The sequence below is a fragment of the Pteropus vampyrus genome, unplaced genomic scaffold, assembly GCF_000151845.1.
Source record: "Pteropus vampyrus isolate Shadow unplaced genomic scaffold, Pvam_2.0 Scaffold112, whole genome shotgun sequence".
Taxonomy (NCBI): Eukaryota; Metazoa; Chordata; class Mammalia; order Chiroptera; family Pteropodidae; genus Pteropus; species Pteropus vampyrus.
Window position 1 is genome coordinate 252157 of NW_011888893.1, and position 18174 is coordinate 270330.

At 38.3% G+C, this 18174-nt stretch overlaps 1 protein-coding gene and 1 pseudogene across 1 annotated transcript in view; one reads left to right on the forward strand and one right to left on the reverse strand.

Moving 5' to 3' along the window:
• TPK1 (thiamin pyrophosphokinase 1) overlaps positions 1–18174 on the reverse strand; it is a 233342-nt gene that overhangs the window by 114594 nt on the left and 100574 nt on the right. The window lies entirely within an intron of this gene.
• LOC111743385 lies at positions 11081–11198 on the forward strand (annotated as a pseudogene).

Genomic DNA, 18174 nt, shown 5'->3' on the forward strand with positions numbered 1-18174 from the left:
ACCTGAAAAAGACAAGGGCGTTAGCCAGCATATAAGAACACAGGGCAGGATGCTTCAGAGGACAGACTGTATTGAGACCCTGAAGCAGTGACATGGCCCCAGGCATTTTCAAAGAGTATCAGGAGGCTAGTTGCTACAATTAAATGAGAAATTAGTGGCGGTCATAATAGAAATCAGAGTAAAATGTGCTAGATTTGTATAGAGAGTTGCCAAGCCATTTTATTTTTGTTAAATAAAATGTGCTAGATTTGTATAGAGAGTTGCCAAGCCATTTTATTTTTGTATCTTTGATTTTTGTTAAATGGGGAGCCATTTTGAGCAGAGGAGTGACATGACCAATATATTTTAAAAAGTCGCTATGCCGGGTGTGTTGAGAATAAACTGTGGGACTGCAAAGAACAAAGCCAGGAGCCCAGTAAGCGATTATCATAGTAGATACAGACAAGCCCCTGTCACACCATCAGAAACTGCTATCTCCAGACCCTCACGGCAAAATCCAATGGGCCATTTTCTGTTCTGATAATTATTTGATCAGCTACATCTGATGAGCTTCCAGCAAACCACATTCTCTTGATCTCACTAGCTGTTCCTTATCTGGAGTCACCTGTTAACTTTGGAGTGGCCTGGGGCAAGGTCCCTAACTCAGGCTTCTTCTGTCATGGCATTCCTTCCCTTGGTGTCCTCATGCGGCCTTGTGGCTTTACATACCGCCTGTGTCAGCAATTCCTGCATGTATATCTCCAGTCCAGATCTCTGTCCTGAACTCCAGGCTCATACATCTCACCGCTTACTTGACACCTCTACTGACATAGCCAATAGAGATAAGTTAACCTGACCCTTCCCCCAATTCTGTTTCCTACCATCTACCCCTGTACTTGTTGCTCCAGCCAAAACCCAGAGTCATCTTCGATTTCTCTCTCTCATGCCCCTTCCTCATTCTCTCAGGAAACTCTAGTGCCTTTATCTTCAATACATATCTAGAGTTTCTACACTTCTCACAGCCCACAACCTCATCACAACCATGGCTCAGCCATCAGAATCTGTCAGGAGGTGTGGGCCACCATCATCTGTCACTTGAAATACTACGATAGCCTCCAACAGGTCTTTCTGTTTCTGCCCTTATTTGCCCACAATCTATTCTCAGTCTAGGATCGAAAATAATCCTGTTAAAATATAAATTAGATTATGACATCCTTCTGCACAAAAACCGCCAATGCCTTTCCAATATTTTTTTTTATGAGGACCTACAAAGCCCTCATGATTTAATATGCAGGTATCTCTCTGACTTTACTTTCTATCCCTCCTCGCTCTCTCCTCTCTTCTCCAGCCACTTCTTTCCCACTTTCTATTTCTGGAAATCACCAGAGTCCTTCCTACTTCAGGACTTTGCATTGGCTGTTCTTTCTGCCCGTAATGCTCTCTCCCCAGACATTCACATGGCTAGCTCCTTCACTGGCTGTCTACTTAAAAATGTCCCCTACTCCATGCCAACAGTTCATATCTCCATTCTCCGATTGCAATGTTCTCCTTAGCATCTCTCATTATCTGACACCAGGCTAGATATATTTTTAGCTTGTCCTATTATTTGTCACCCTAATTAAAAACGACACAATGGCAGAGATTTTCTATTTCTAGTGTTTAGAATGCAGCATGGAACATACCAGGTGTTCAGTGAGTATTTGTTGCACAGATGATGGAATGAAACAGGGCTGAAGGACAGCGAAAGAGCGTGGCAGATGAATCACGGCACTGGTGGGACCGATGACTGGGAGTCCGGGTACAAGGAAATGAGACGAAGGGATACACGAGAGTGTGGCAGGTTTACAAACCTTGTCATAGGCAAGGCCTGGGTGGCTGATGTAAGGAGGTAAACGAAACAGCCTGCTGGGGAATTAAGTTCAAGGAAACAAGAGGTCAGTGTATTGGAAGGCTCATTCGAGTGCATGTGAAATTTACCACGAATTAAGATAGTATTGTTGGAAAAGGTATTGGTGACTTAGATGTTAACTTCATCACGACATGAGGGGAAATGACCAGGACCAAGATGATGAAGACTACAGTAATGAGTGATGAGTGATACAATCTGATGACATGAAGTTTACAGGGGAAGGGACTGGAATAGACAGCATTATCCCACGGAAATATAACGGGAGACACATGTACAATTTAAAAGTTTCTAGTAGCTACATTTAAAGAAGTAAAAAGAAAGCTAAAATTAATTTTCAAGTGTATTTTATTTAATGCACTATGTCTAAAGTGTAATCTGTATTAAAATATAGGGGTGTTGGGACAACTGGTAACCACATACAGAAGAATGAAATTGGACCCCTGTGTTATACCGCTCACAAAAATGAACTTGAAAAGGATTAAAAACTTAAAACATAACATCTGAAACTGTAAAACTGCTAGAAGAAAACTCAGAGAAAAGCTACTTGACATAAGTCTTCGCAATAATTTTTTTTGGATATGACACCATAAGCACAAGCAAAAAAAGCAAAAATAAATAAGTGGGACTACATCAGACTAAAAAGCTTCCCCTGGACAGCTAAAGAAACAATCGACATAATGAAAAGGCTACCTATGAAATGGAAGAAAATATTACAAACCACTTATCTGATGAGCGATTGAGATCCAAAATATAGAAGGAACTCATACAACTCAATAGCCAAAAACCCAAACAATTTGATTAAAAAATGGGAAGATCTGAATAGAGATTTTTCTAAAGAAGACATACAAGTGACCAAAAGGTCAATGATAACATGCTCAATACCATTAATCATCAGGGAAATGAACATTGGAATTACAATGTGATATCACGTCGGGCCTGTTAGAATGAATAGCTGTTATCAAAAAGACAACAGGTGACAAGTGTTTCCACTGGTGTGGAGAAAAGGGAACCTTTGTGCATTACTGGTGGGAATGTAAATTCATACAGTCACTATGGGAAACAGTATGGAGTTTCCTCAAAAAATTAGAAATAAAACTACCATATGATCCACTACTTCCACCTCTGGATACATATCCAAAGTAGATGAAATCAGGATCTCGACGAGACATCTGCACCCCATGCTTGTTTCAGCCAAGATGTAGAAACAGCTTAAGTGCCCATCGTAGGATGAAGGGGTAAAGGTACAGTATACATGAAATGGACTACTATTCACCTATAAGAAGGAAATCCTGCCATCTGTAACAACATGGATGGACCTGGAGGACAGACAGTAAGCTAAGTGAGGGAAGTCAGAGAAAGTCAAGTACTGTTGGCTCTCACTTATATGTGAAATCTAACGAAGCCAAGCTCATAGAAACAGGGCGCCCTGGTGGCTGCCAGCAGTTGGGGGGCGGGAGAAGTGAGGAGATGTTGGCCAAAGGGTACAAACTTCTAGTTACAAGATGAATATGTGAGCGATGAAGGCATTAACCTCCATTATGGTCATCATTTCTCAGTATATATGTTTATCAAGACATATTACATACCTGAAGCTTATACAATGTTACATGCCAGTTATATCTCAATAAAGTTAGAAAAAATATTGAGATATTTTACATTCTTTTTTTTCACATTTGGTCTCCAAAATCCTTCCTGTATAGCACATCTCAATTTAGGCTAGCTCCATTTCAAGTGCTTGGGTGGCTGGGGGTAGAGTTTCAGACAGCACAGGCCTAGGCAGAAACAGCAAAGAGCAGTGAAAACACCTGACTCTACTCCCAGGGCCTATTCTAGAAGAAGTAGTGGGAGAGAAAAACATAACAAAACAATAGTGCTACCAAGGCTGCAGAGAATTACTAGTGTCCTTAGGGAAAAGCAGAGTTTCTGTTGGAGTTATGAGTAAAGACATCACAAATTTTAGTGAGAGTGAGGTTAGTGAGGGTGGACCATGAATTTCAGAGGGTACGAAAAAGTAAGACATACCAATTCCAGGGCTAGTCTATTTATTTTTGAATATGCCTGCCATTCTCTAAAGAATAGAGGCTAGTGTCAGGGGCTAGCATGTTTTCTATTGGCCGTGATGCATCAAGGATTCAAAGTTTGTAATTCTAAAGTGTTGTTACAATCGTATTAGCCCTATGGACTTTATTTTAAATAATATATTTAAAATATTTAAAATACTTGTCCACACATAAGCACAAGTACCCAGCACATACCTAATATGCCATATTCTACAATATATAAAATCCCCCCAAAATTTCTGTTTCTACACATTTCCTATAGTCAAGTCATGGTATTTTACATGGACCTTTTTTTTTTTGTTAGTTAAAAGGAGTGGTGGGAATAAGGGTTGCTTTTAATTTTTCATGTGTAATCACATCTAGTAAAAAAAGACACCCAAACCCTGGATTAATACACTGGAGATCTGACTATCATATGGCATATGGCTTTATACCTATGTAACCATGCACAAGTTATAAGACTTCCTTGTGCCTCTGACGATCTCTAAAGGTTGGGCTCATCTATGAAGGCAGGGGACAGACCAAATCTACTATCATATTTTTTCCAAGATTTCTTTCCATGTAAGGTTCTCTGGTTTCTACCAGAACAGAGTAAATAATTGTTTCTATTTTGTTTAAAAAATTAAAAACTCAGCTTTGCATTATTTGCCTTGATAGAATCATGACAAGACTGGTTAAGGGATAATATGACACCAAAAGGAGAAGCAATTTCATTTTTCTACTATAGCAGTAAAAACCTTTTAGTAAACGAATGGCACATTTCCGTCCATTTGTCCTCAAAAGGACTTCAATACAGTGCGTATGAAGCCCACAGCAGGGACAGTGGCTTTCAGCATATTTTAATTACATTTACTTTCCATAAATTGGATTCTGGAGATACATAAAGAAACGATTTCTTTGTGGCTTTCTCTGATAGACAGTGTGACCATACAATTTAACACACAAATGAGAGATACTTTTGAAATTAAAAGTCAGACACTGTAAATAATTATACCAAAAATATAGGCATAAACTGGAACCATCCCAACCAAGATATATGTTTACCCTACCATTTGAGAATTACAACTAACATCAACCTAGCCGACTTAACAAAATTCAACACTAGAGTCTCAAAAGATTTAGACATTTCTTAACTAGCTTCCCTTAACTTTCTAAGATCTGTGTACTACAGTTAGGCTTGAACAAAATGATGAAATTCTTTGATCCAATTGCTTGACACTTTAAAGATGGAAGACTAAATGCAGGTGACAAAGGGAAGAGCTGGATCAAGACAGATCAAAAACAAACTGACAAAAATCGGCAATATCAAATTGTTTTAATGAGCCTATAAAATACTTCCAGTGATTGAAGTGAAGTACAAGACACCAGGGAAATGAAAGACTTCGGATTTTATGGTATCAGAATATAATGTACTGACAAACACTGACTACAACCTCTGCTGGATCTTGGCAGCTTGTGGAAACAATACTACAGGGATCCCACTTAAATTTCAACCAGGCCCAGTGAGTTGCAGTTTAATGTAAGCTTGTTTGGGTGAGAAGTAAATAATGCCTTGGCAAGATAATGAGGCCCTTCTACTCACAGATGAGAAGTCTAAGAAAACTCAAGATTTTTCTCAAATAATTCTTACTCCACCCTCTCCACTACAGTTGTAATTCAGTCAGCATCACCCCACGCGAGTAACCCCACTGGCCACCTGCCTGGCCTTCTATAACCAAGTGATCCTCAACCTGATCATGAGGACCAGCATTCTCCATCTCCGATCTGATCATGCCGATGCTCAGCTTAAAGCGAAGTCCTGGCTTTCCGGTATCTACGCGATGAAGCCCAATCCTGACCCACAGCTATGTCCTCAGCTCCTCCCCCATTACACTGGAGACACGCTTTAATTCTCAGCATGCCACAGATGTCACACCTCGGCGCCCGGGCCACCTTCTTCCCTTCCCTCCCTTGTACGGGGTGGGACTACCATGAGGATTTCCAAGGATGCCTATCCCAACCTGCTAAAGAAGATGAACTCCTGTGAACAGTGTTTTTGTCCAACTCTGTCAGTCATTAAGAAATGTCATGAACATGTTATTTTAGAGAAAAGTATTTTAAAAAGGCAGAGGAAGGGACATATTTATATCTGAAAAGAGTAATGTATATAAGCGTGTTTGCATTTGAGAGAAAAGCTATGGAAGCAATGGTAAGTTCTGATGCTGGCTCCTGACTGCTATGAACCATAATCCTCTGGCGAAGAGTTTAGCCTAAGAGCCCAGGCAGCCCATGTGCCCTCACTGACTGACCACTGGGAACCGATCACATGTGTCCCTGTGCCTTTTTGGACAGCTCAGCCGAGGAGCCTCCAACCTCCTGTGCAGACAAAGACTCTCTTGCTGAAAGAGGTCCTAGGCACACTGGCTGCATGTCAGCAGTGGAGGAGGCCAGGACACACGAAACCCATCTCGACAAGACTGTGCAAGTGTGGCCCCCTCCCTACCAGTTCATTCTCTTAGCTCGATAAGGAAAACGTAAGATATCTCGCTAAACAAGTGCATGTGTGTGATTGGTCCTTTCAGTACTGTCTGCCCTTTAACCTTTAACCTTGAATACTCAGAATAAAACACTCACTCCCCTTGTTTCAGTCAGCCCCTATTCCATCTTCCAGGTTCAGCTGAGTCCGCACCTGCACAAGGAGAGACTAGGCAGGAGGAGGCTCACTCTCATGGGGCTCTCACTTGACCTGTCAGCCTTTACCTGCAGCCCTCCTGACAACGCTCCAGGTTAACTATTCACAGGGCACCCACTCCAATAGCCACAGATTCTCAGCCATGAACTGGCTCATTCAGTTTGCATTTTTCAACTTACAGCACCTTAGCAGGGTTACTGGTATACACGTAACAAATACACTTTAATTCTAGTTCTAAAAGTCTCTATTTCTTAAATTCTTGGTGGAGAAAGTGACTAAAGAGTTATTCTTCAAAGAATCCTGTAGCTGGTATTTTTATTACTGTCGTTAGAATTTCCATCCTTCAATTCAACTTGCACACAACCATTACAATATTTTTCTAAATTATCTTATGATCTTCCGTTCAATTCTTTATCTGCAGATCAAAAACTCAAACTCCTTATCTAGAAATGAAAGATTCTCCATATGTTGACGCCAAGCAACCTTTCTAACACTGATGACTGCTGTGACCACTTCTCAAAATTCTTGCTGCATATACTGATTTTTTTCTTTGTTTATCTTCATATTGCCATTAAAAATCCATGAAAATCATTTAATTTCAGGTACTCTGGTCATGACAGAGTATAGGATAATGACTGAGTTGATTCCAAGAATGTTTTTTTGATCTACGCTGGGCCAGGCTTTGAGTTTTTTAAACATTTCAAGCCTGATTGTGATAACAGTGCCGTCTTTCCTTGCAGATCTGTCCTGAGGACTAATGTTCTCTTGATCAACTAGCGTACAGGTTCTCAAGCCATATCAATGAGATCCCTGGGGTGGGACATTTTTTCCATATAAACAAAACAATGGTGTGATATGTATAAAACTGTAGAAATGTGTTATTTTTTCTTCCCACGTAAATACACTGAGCAATGGCAAGTGCAAATCTGCATGTATTTACATTTCTCTATATCAAGCAGCTAGTACCAAGGAGAGTTGAACAGAATAAATAAAACATACACTTGTGGGTTTTCTTTTTTGGACCTGATTTTATTCTATTATCTCTGCTGAAAATTAAATGCTTTGAAGAGTCAAAACATATTTATGAGTAAGTAAAATTAAATCAAATCACGGTCTGCATCAATAAATAGCATGGGTATTACAAAATCTACTGCAGGTGATTATGGTCTCCGAATCCCTCACACTGCCAGGATACGAAGACAGTTCTACAGAAAAGCAGTTCAAAGGTATTCCTTCTGAATGACAGAGCCATGCTGAATGGAAAGACGTAGCATCTGTGGTTTATAAGGCCCCAAACACCCAGCACCACATCTTCAACACAGATGGTATTTAGTTTAAAATGAAAACTCAAAGTATGATTTATATCATATTCAGAAACGATTAGCTATTTGGAAGTAGAGCTTGAAAGGATAATACAATTTGTGTTATATAAATGTCCACAGAGGTTAAATGATTGCCTGGTAGATAAATGAGAAAATCCGAATCTGCATTCTGGAACATTCTAGGAAAAAAGCACCAGATATTTTCCACTCTGGCTAGAAATTCTCTCGCCTGCAGGACGCCTGACTAAAGCTGGTGTTTAGAAGGTTAACGATGCTCAGAGCACAAATCCTCCTCCCCATCCTGTGGAAACGGGGTAACGAGATTCCAGAACATGAAACCTGCATCCTCTTTCTTTCGCCATCCTTGCCACTGAGCAAGTGGAGAAGAGATAAATAAGTTTCCAAAGCTTTTTGCCAACAGATTGACTTCGGTTAAGAGATGCTTTGTCGCCAGAAGATTAGTACTGCTCCACGTGTGATCATTTTTTTTAATAGCAATTGTCCTATCTTGTATCATCATCATTCGTTTTCCACCCGACAATATTTCTTGCTTTGCTTCAGCCATAAAGTAAGTCTTCGCTGGTTATTCTTGTCCAAGGTGATAAATGAAGCTCTTGGTCTCCATGTCCGGACAGAGTAGATTTAGCTATCTGTAGTACTTTGAGGGCGTTATTTCCCCAAAGTTTAGTGGTATAAAACTCTTTATTTGTAATTGACTAGTTTATAACAGGTGGCTACCAGACTTGCTGTAGTGCAACCCTTGGTGTTGCAACCTGGAGCAATATAGTTTATGTTAATTGCCCCCTTCCACCTTCTGAGAGAATAGAGAGCATTTTGATTGCAAAGTTTGCACTTTGTCATCAATGCTCTGGTTTCTAGATACAGTGGACCACTTTATAATGTCAAATGAGAATGTTAAAACTGTTGCTGCAGTGACATTAATTACTTAAAGCTTATCTCTTGCCATGTAGTGAGTTTGCTTCAGCTGACACATGTATAGGAAACAGGTGACCACCTTATCAGGTTCACCTTAAAGATACAAGTACTGCTATTTGCTATTTTGCTGAATATATTACATGTTCGTATCATTGTAAACTGAGTGCAATGCGGAATAAAATACTTGTTTAATAATAATTTCCTCTTTCTGAAATAATTTCCTTTATATAGATGCTTTTAAAAATCAGACTCTTTAGGGTCGATTGTATAGGCATCTAAAATCTCTAATAGAAACAGATGACAAAATACAATTAGAATGTAACCAGTCTCTTTTGAATTCAGATATTCCCATTTCCTAATGTGTTTAAAAAATATCTTGATCCGGCTGTCCAATATTGGCAATTATACACATTCACATACGTGCTGAGAGGAGAAGGCACATAGTAGATCCAGGAAAGAAGCTGGTATCCTGATTTCCACTCTGCGCATCCTGATTTTACTATACCATCTGCCGTTGTGGCCCAGCACATCGACTGTGGAATGCGGACAGCCACTGGAAAACAGACGGTCAGGGAGGCAGAAAGACTTTTTCTACTTCCAGCTATTAAGACAGGAGAAGGATGGAAAGTAAATACTATAGAAGTCCATCTTCTCTGATTTAAATGGAACTTAAATGTATACCTAACACCAAAAACGTATTTCTATGACTGCATTTCTCTTCTCCCTATTACTTAACTACCACTGAAAATATATTAATCTGATATGTACATCCCTATGACAAACAGTGACATCATTTCAGTACTGTCATGACGTAAACTATAAGCAAATAATTTCTCAAAAATATATATACTATTATTATTGTGGACAACCATAATCATGGATGTAGGTACTATCATGTATAATAAATATGTCTTGCTAAGGGATACAAAAATGAGGAAAAATTTTATAATCTATTTCGCATTTTCAGGATGTTGTATTATACGTGTATAATTCTTACAGAAGCCTTCAAGATATAGTGTCCTCCCCCATCTGCAATTTCTGCATCTTCACAATGCAGTAACTCAACAAGTCCTTTTCACAGAAGCAGTGCTCTGCAGAGGAGCACCTCACCAGCCATATCTGTGCTTCTCTGCATTAATAGGAAATTTTATCTGACAAGTGAGTCATTCGCCTGAGATTCCTAGTAAGCAGACACACTTAACCCTCGTCTCAGGGCGGATAAAGGCGTGCTTCTCCACTAGCAGGAATGGATTAGGCTGCTACAGCCTCTAAGGCAGTCAGCTTTTCATATCCGTAGCAACCTCTCCTGAGTCACTTCAAAGCACTGGGTGTATCCATTTTCTCTTGTTGAACAGCACTATAAAAAAGATTGCTGATCTCCAAGAAGAAAGGAAAACAGAGATGTGAATTCCCCTTTTGCAGGCACCTCTGAAATGATCTAGGCAACAGTTTGCTAGTTCGCTCTATGCCTAGAAATACTTTTCTTCCTCTGGCTTCCTCGTCTGATACTTAGCTTTCCCAGCATTTCTTCCAGAACCTGCATGCATAAGCAGGTGCTTCAGCACTTGACAAAGAGAACAATGTTGGTTATATACCAAAATGCAAGAGGTGGCTTGTGCGGACACACTTGTGTGTGTGTGGGTGTGTGTGTGTGGGGGGGGGTGGTGTCATGTTACTTTCTAGAATTTCATTAAAATCATCAATTAACACTGACAACATGTCTTTGAGGTAGATAGGCACAGGCAAGAAGGTAGAGCAACTTGTCATAAAAGTCTTAAAATGCCTCAGTGACAGAGCTGATGTTGGAATTGCCTGGCATTGCTTTTAGTATTACTTCAAAGAAGTTAGCAAGATTTATTCTCATCAAGTTTACAATAACAATGGCTTACGAGACAATCGGTATGTATTCTCATTTTTTTTTTTTAGCTTTCAACTTTTGCAAGTAACTTAGACTTGGAAAAGTTGGTCCCAGAAGTGGTAAAACACCAATTAATGAAATGAAGAGAAGGTACTGGTTGTACCATTTTTAATTACACACAACATACATCCCCTTCCCTTGTCTTACAAAATGAAAAGAAAATCTGAAGGCACATATATATGATCGAATAATATCTCCATGTATACCAGAGCCAAAATTTTTTCACTTATAATGGGACAAGAGCTGGGGCAGTAGACTAAGGCTTCTTAAAGTTAAAGACGGTTTGTCTACGGCCATGCCACCTGAACAAGCCCGATCTCATCTGATCTCGGAAGCTAAGCAGGGCCGGGCCTGGTTAGTACTTGGATGGGAGACCACCTAGGAAGACCAGGTGCTGTAGGCGTAAAAAATAAAAAATAAGGGATTATAAACAGACAAGGTCCTTGCAATCTGTGAGGTCAACCAAAGGCTGCCTCACCTAAAAAATATAAAAAAAATAAAAGAGTTAAAGCAGTTTACTTAATGAAGTTTACCAACATTTAATAAGAAGAGTGTGCTAATAAAGGACTGCTCCATATGTGTACATATTCATTCATTCGATAAATATTTATGGAGTGCCACTATGTGCCAGGTACTGTTTTAGGTGCTGGGATACAGCAGAGAACAAAAATATACAATTTGCTGCCCAAATGAAGTTTACGTTCGAGTGAGTGAGGGTACAAAAACAGATATCCTAAATATGTCAGATGGTGACAAGTGCTATGGAGAAAACTAAGCAGGGAAGGGTACGGGAATGCTGGGAATAGGGACCAGAGAGGAGGACGACGACTTTAAATAAGGCGGTCACAGAAGGCCTCAGTGATACGAGCCGCAATTTCATTAGGAAGAAAAAATCCATATTATTCCATTTTCTCAAATGAAAACTTAGAGGGTGAAAGAGAAGGGTTCTATATAAACAATCCGTTAGAAATGCTGAGTCTATTCTGAAGAGGCGCGTTATCTCTCACGGTCTGAATTACTCTATGGTCTCCAGTACATCTGTCTCCTCCACTAGACTGGAGGCTATTTGGGTCCATGGACCTACTCACCAAATCACAGTGTCATGACCTGACAGAAGAGGCACGTCAAAGTGCTACACTGACTGGGAGACGATCCCCAGAGGCCCGCAGCGCCTCTGAGGGGACGAGGTCTGCCCGTGGAACTCTGAAGTGCGTTTTTGTCTCATCTTGAAGTAGTACCCCTCAGCGCGCACATGGCACACAGCATCTGCCTTGGGGTGAGAAGCTGGAGCGCATCGTCCCCCCTCCCCGATACCCCTGCCGCCCAAGACAAGGTGCAAGCATGCGAGGCTGGGCTGTGTGGCAGCACGTGGGTGCTGTTCTCACTGGTCCCCTGGGAGCAAGGGGAGTCGAAGGCCTCTCTGAGGAGATACTTAAACATGGAAGAAGTACTCCATGTAATTCAAATTCCTAATATTAAAAGAATTCTTGTAAAATTAGACTATGTCTGAAAGAAATGAAGTTATGATGAGTCCATGAACCTGGGCTACAAACAGTAACTAACTAGTTTAAGAGACATCTAAAAACACTGTCTAACTCTAAAATCATATTAGTCCATGAAATTTATCTTAAAATCAAAAGATCACATTATACATAATACATTTTACATATTCTTATTACATATTTTACAAAATACAATATACTATATAAATATATAAACGATTGTATAAAATGTTATAGATCACAAAAGCTAAGGTATATAACAACATAAGACTATTAAAGCCACCTCTTCTATTTTCATTAAGGACTATATACGTGGCAGGCGCTGATGTGCATTAACTAATATATAGGTTATTATATAGGTATATATAGGTTATTATTCTGATTTTACAGATGAGAAAGCTGAGGCTTAAAGAACATAGCAACTAGAAAGAATGCAAAGCCTATCCCAAGTATTTGAACACCTAACCTCTACTTACAATGCATAAGAGACTAATACTTTTAATAATAAACATTCATTACTACAAATGGGACAGACAAGGATGCTAAAACATCAGACATCTATCATAGGAGAATTACTATGACATCCAGAATGACACTAATAAGATCCTTTCAAAGAGTTTACATGTCACCTAAGGTTTGCCATGATGTCTTAATTTGCATTGATGTTAATGGAAATAATTTATTCATTAAACAAATACTGATGGAATAAAAAAACTGGGAGACAATAAAAGATTTAAAGCAGATATACATTTAAGATAAAGGATGTGAATTTTAGTTAGAGACTGGAGTGAAGGGGTCAAACAGAAGACTACTCAAATAACCTAGGTGAGAAATGAGAAAGGTCTGAACTAACACAGCAGCAGTAAGGCTGGAAAGAACAAAGTGGGTACAAGAGCTTCTGTATAACTACAGGAACTGTGACCAAGTGTTAAGGGATGGCACTGTAAACCATAAGGTTGCTCTAAGGTTTCTGCCAGGTGGAAGGATGATGGTGCCACTGGATGAGACAGAAACTAAAGAGAAAATAAGATTTTGTGAGAAAGATGGTGAATTTTGTTTTAGACACTGAAATCAAGTTCCTCTGGCCTTCCAGTTGAAGGTAGAAATATGGCTTTGGAGTTCCAGATTAGAGGTATTAGTTAGGGAGATAACGGCAGAGTGATAACTAAAGCCTGAGGAAACAAGAAAAAGGGCAGATGTGACAGAATATCAACATATGAGCTGGGGAGAAAATGAAGGTGGTGATAAAGGCCATAGGAGTTTGACAGGTAAAGAGGGAACACAGGAATAAACAGGATTATTCCTTCGACAGTCGACACTGATAAAATATACCTAGTGCCAGTGCTGTCTTTGATGGAGTCCTACCATTCTTTACTCTCTTGGGAATCTGGGAAGATCGAGAGGATCTGGGCTGTCACCACTGTCTAAACACCATTAAGTTCCTAACAAGTGTAGTTTTCATGTGAAATAGTTGCCTAAATATGCAGCACAGACTCACAATTTGAAGCTTTTTGAGGGCATACTTTAAAGGTGAGAGTCCACAAAAAAGGCATTCTGATTTGCCTAAGCACTAAGAAGTACTTGCCTTTTTATTTTATAGTATGAGTCATTTCCAAAAAAAGATTATACCATTCTACAGTTAGAGCATATTTGAAACAGTACACATCTTTTTCAAATAAACTTTTTATTTTGGAATAATTTTAGGTCTAGTAAAATGTTGCAAAGATAGTACAGACAGTATACCATTCACTCAATTTCCACTAATGTTAACATGTTCAATAACCATGATACATTTGTCACAACTCAGACTGACACCAGAGCCATAACAATAAGACAAGAAATAAAAGACATCCAAATTGGAAAAGAAGAATTAAAACTGTCATTATTTGAAGATGACATGACAGTATATAGAGATAACCCCAAAGAGTCTACCAAAAAACTATTAGAACAAATGAATTCAGTAATACAGAATTTATATTCAGAAATTGGTTGAATTTTTATACACCAAGAATGAACTATCAGAAAGAGAAATTAAGAAAACAATATCATTTACAATTGCATCAAATATAATGAAATATCTAGGAATAAATTTAACCAAGGAAGTAAAAGACCTGTACTTGGGAGACTATGAGACACTGAAGAAGATACAAATAAATGGAAGGTCATACTGTGGCCATGGATAGGGAGAATTAACACCGTTAAAATGTTCATGCTGCCCAAAGCGATCTTAAGATTTAGTGCAATCCCTATCGAAATATCGACGGCATTTTTCACAAACCTAGAACAATCTTAAAATTAATATGGAATCACAAAAGAACCCAAATAGCCAAAACATCCTTGACAAAGAAGAACGAAGTTGCAGGTATCACTCTACCTGATATCAAAATATATTATGAGGCTATAGTAATTAAAACAGCATGGTATTGGCATAAAAACAGACACAAAGATCGATGGAACAGAATAAGAGAGCCAAGAAACAAACCCATGCCTATATGGCCAATTAATCTATGACAAAGGAGGCAAAAAAATATATATTGGGGTAAAGACAGTCTCTTCAATAAATGGTACTGGGAAAACTGGGTACATACATGGAAAAAATTAAACTGGACCACTTTATTACACCAAATACAAAAATGCACTCAAAATAAATTAAATACTTAAGTGTAAGACCTGAAATCATAAAAATCCTAGAAGAAAATATAGGTAGTAAACTCACATTAGCCTTAGCAGTGTGTGTGTGTGTGTGTGTGTGTGTGTGCGCGCGTGTGTGTGTGTGTACATAATTTTGGATATGTCTCCTTGAGTAAGGAAAATGAAGGAAAAAAAGAGAGTACATCAAACCAAAAAATTTTTGCACTGTGAGGGGAACCATCAACAAAACAAAGACCATCTACTCAATGGGAGCAGATATTCGCCAATGACACACCCAATAAAGAGTTAATAGCTTTATAACTTAACACCCACTCAAAAAAAATCTGATTAAAAAAATGGGCAGAAGACCTGAATAGGTATTTCTCCAAAGAGGACATACGGATGGTCAACAAATATATGATTATGATTAGTGATATGACTGGTGATATATGATTAGTGATATATAATACCGTGATTACTCCATATGCTGTCAGATGGGCTCAACATCACTAATCATCAGGGAAATGCAAATTAAAACCATAAAGAGTTATCATCCCATACCTGTCAGAATGCATATCATCAATAAATCAAAAAACAGGAATTAGCGAGGATGTGGAGAAAAGGGACACTAAGCACTGTTGGTGGGACTGTAAATTGGTGCAGCTACTATGGAAAACAGTAAGGAGGTTCCTCAAAAAATAAAAAACAGAACTCACATATATCCTAGCAATTCTAATTCTAGGTATTTATCCAAAGAAGTCTAAAATGCTAGTTCAAAAAGATATATACACCCCTATGTTCACTGCAGGATTCTTTGCAATAGCCAAGATATGGAAGCAAACTAAGTGTCCATTGATAGACAAATAAAGAAGTGGTACATATAGCCAATGGAATATGACTCAGCCATAAAAAGAATGAAATTTTGCCATTTGCTACAACATGGATGGATCTAGAGGGTATTATTCTGAGTGAAATAAGTCAGACAGAGAAAGACAAATATCATATGATTTCACTTATACGTGGAATCTAAAAACAAAATAAATGCATAAATAAAACAGGAACGAATTCATAGATACAAAGAACTGATGGCTGCCAGATGAGGGGGGCTAGGGGCATGGGTGAAAAGAGAGAAAGGGTTAAAAAGTGCGAATTGCCAGATCTAAACATAGTCCTGGGGATGTAAAGTCCGACATAGGAAATACAGTGGATAATACCGTGATTACTCCATATGCTGTCAGATGGGTACTAGACTTATCGTGGTGATCACTTTGTAAGGTACATAAATGTCTAACCACCATGTTGTACCCCTGAAACTATACGACATTGTATGCCAACTGTAAATGAGAAATAATTTTTTTAAAAGATTGACTCTGGTACACTACTATTAACGAAACTCCAGACTCCACTGACATTTCACCAATTTTTCCACTGATGTCCGTTTTCCATTTCAGGATAAAAATCAGAATACACACTGCATTTAGTTTTCATGTCCCTTTCATCTCCTCTGGTGATAGTTTCTCAGTCATTCCTTGTTTTTCATGGCCCTGAAAATACTGGTCAGGTTATTCCGTAGAATGATCTTTAACGTGGGTTTCCTGACTTTTGGACGATTGAACTGGAGTCATGGGTTTTAGGGAAGAACTCCGCAGGTACTCTTTTCGGTGGTAATTCATGAATTAGCACTAACGGCGCAGATTTTGATGACTTCATTAAGGTGGAATCTGCCAGGTTTCTCTACTGTGAAGTTAGCATTCTTCCCTTTCCAGAATACAGGTTTATCCACGCGATGAACTTATTACATTTTTCTTTGAATGAGGTTGAATCTTGCCTAAGACGCCAGCTCACCAGAGCAGGCTGTACTGAAGACACCTCTCAGGGCACCAACGTGGTACCCCTGCAGCCCTGTGAGCCAGATCTTGTTATACTGAGGAGTAGTTAGTAATTAGTCTAGTCCAGTAGAGTCAGTTGTGAATTTGATTTTCAAGTGAGGAGCAAAAGATATTTACTATGAACATAAAACGAAGCCACCAATCCATTACAAAACAACAATGTACAACTAACCCCAATATTGGTTATTAGTGGATATAAAGAAATATTTTAAAACTCATTGTACTTGCAGATACAGAAATATATCTGAGAAGTGCCACGCAGGAATTAAATAGAAGGACTAATATTCCCTATCAAAGTCCTAATGGTCAACAGAATAATTCAGACATAAATACATATAAACTAATATATAAATCACAATTTGATATTTGCTTAGGCCATTAGAAGAATATAATAAACATAATATGTAATAATCCTATAGTCTTTATGTAATAATTTGTCATCATTAATATTTTTGTGCATATAAATAAAATTAAGGCATTTGCTCTCATTCATAGTACTTAACATCCTGCATCATTTGATTAAAAAGTTGCTTAAAAAATAACATAGTATACGAGGCTAAAATGCACTGAAGTTTTAGCAAATGAAACCAGTATGAGTTAAAATTCATAAAACATACAGTTTTAAATTAATAGCAACTTTTCTGCCCAAGTTTTGTCAAATATAAAGTTTGTGTTTAAAATATCAGAAACTGAAGTTACTAATTCAATTGCCATAAGTACTAGAAAATATCCTAAAGAGACCTACCTTGTTATTCTTAGGGCCTTATAATCTAGATTTATCTATGCCTCATCCTAAACAATGGACACCTCACATTTTTAGAAACTTGGAGAAATAGCTTTTATCATTTTTCATTATCCCAGGGCTTAGGTTTCACATGCATCACAGCATCAAAAAATAAATGTGCTCCTCGAAGATTCAGTCATACTGAATGGCATCCTGAGGGTGTACTCATAACTCAGTTACATATAAACTACAATGTGGTAGCATAAATGCAAAGTGTTACAGAGTCATGTGTCAGAGAATCCTTCTTCAGAAGAATAAAAGTTGAGTGTGAGCAACTTTAAAACAGATAAATAAATAAACGAGGTAATTTAGGAAAATCTTTTTTTTTTTTTTCTTTCCATTGATGTCATGTGCTGGAGAGCAAACTCCTCTAGGATAAGGATGGATCCTAATCCAAATCCTATAAAGTTCTAATATGTTACACTGTATTATTCCTTAACATATTAAATACTACTTTAATTCAATTTGTTATAACTAACATTTTTAAGTACATGATAAGATCAGATCTTACTATAAAATATAGACATTTGGCTACAAATTCATATTTATAAAAAGTGGAAATATATGATACTT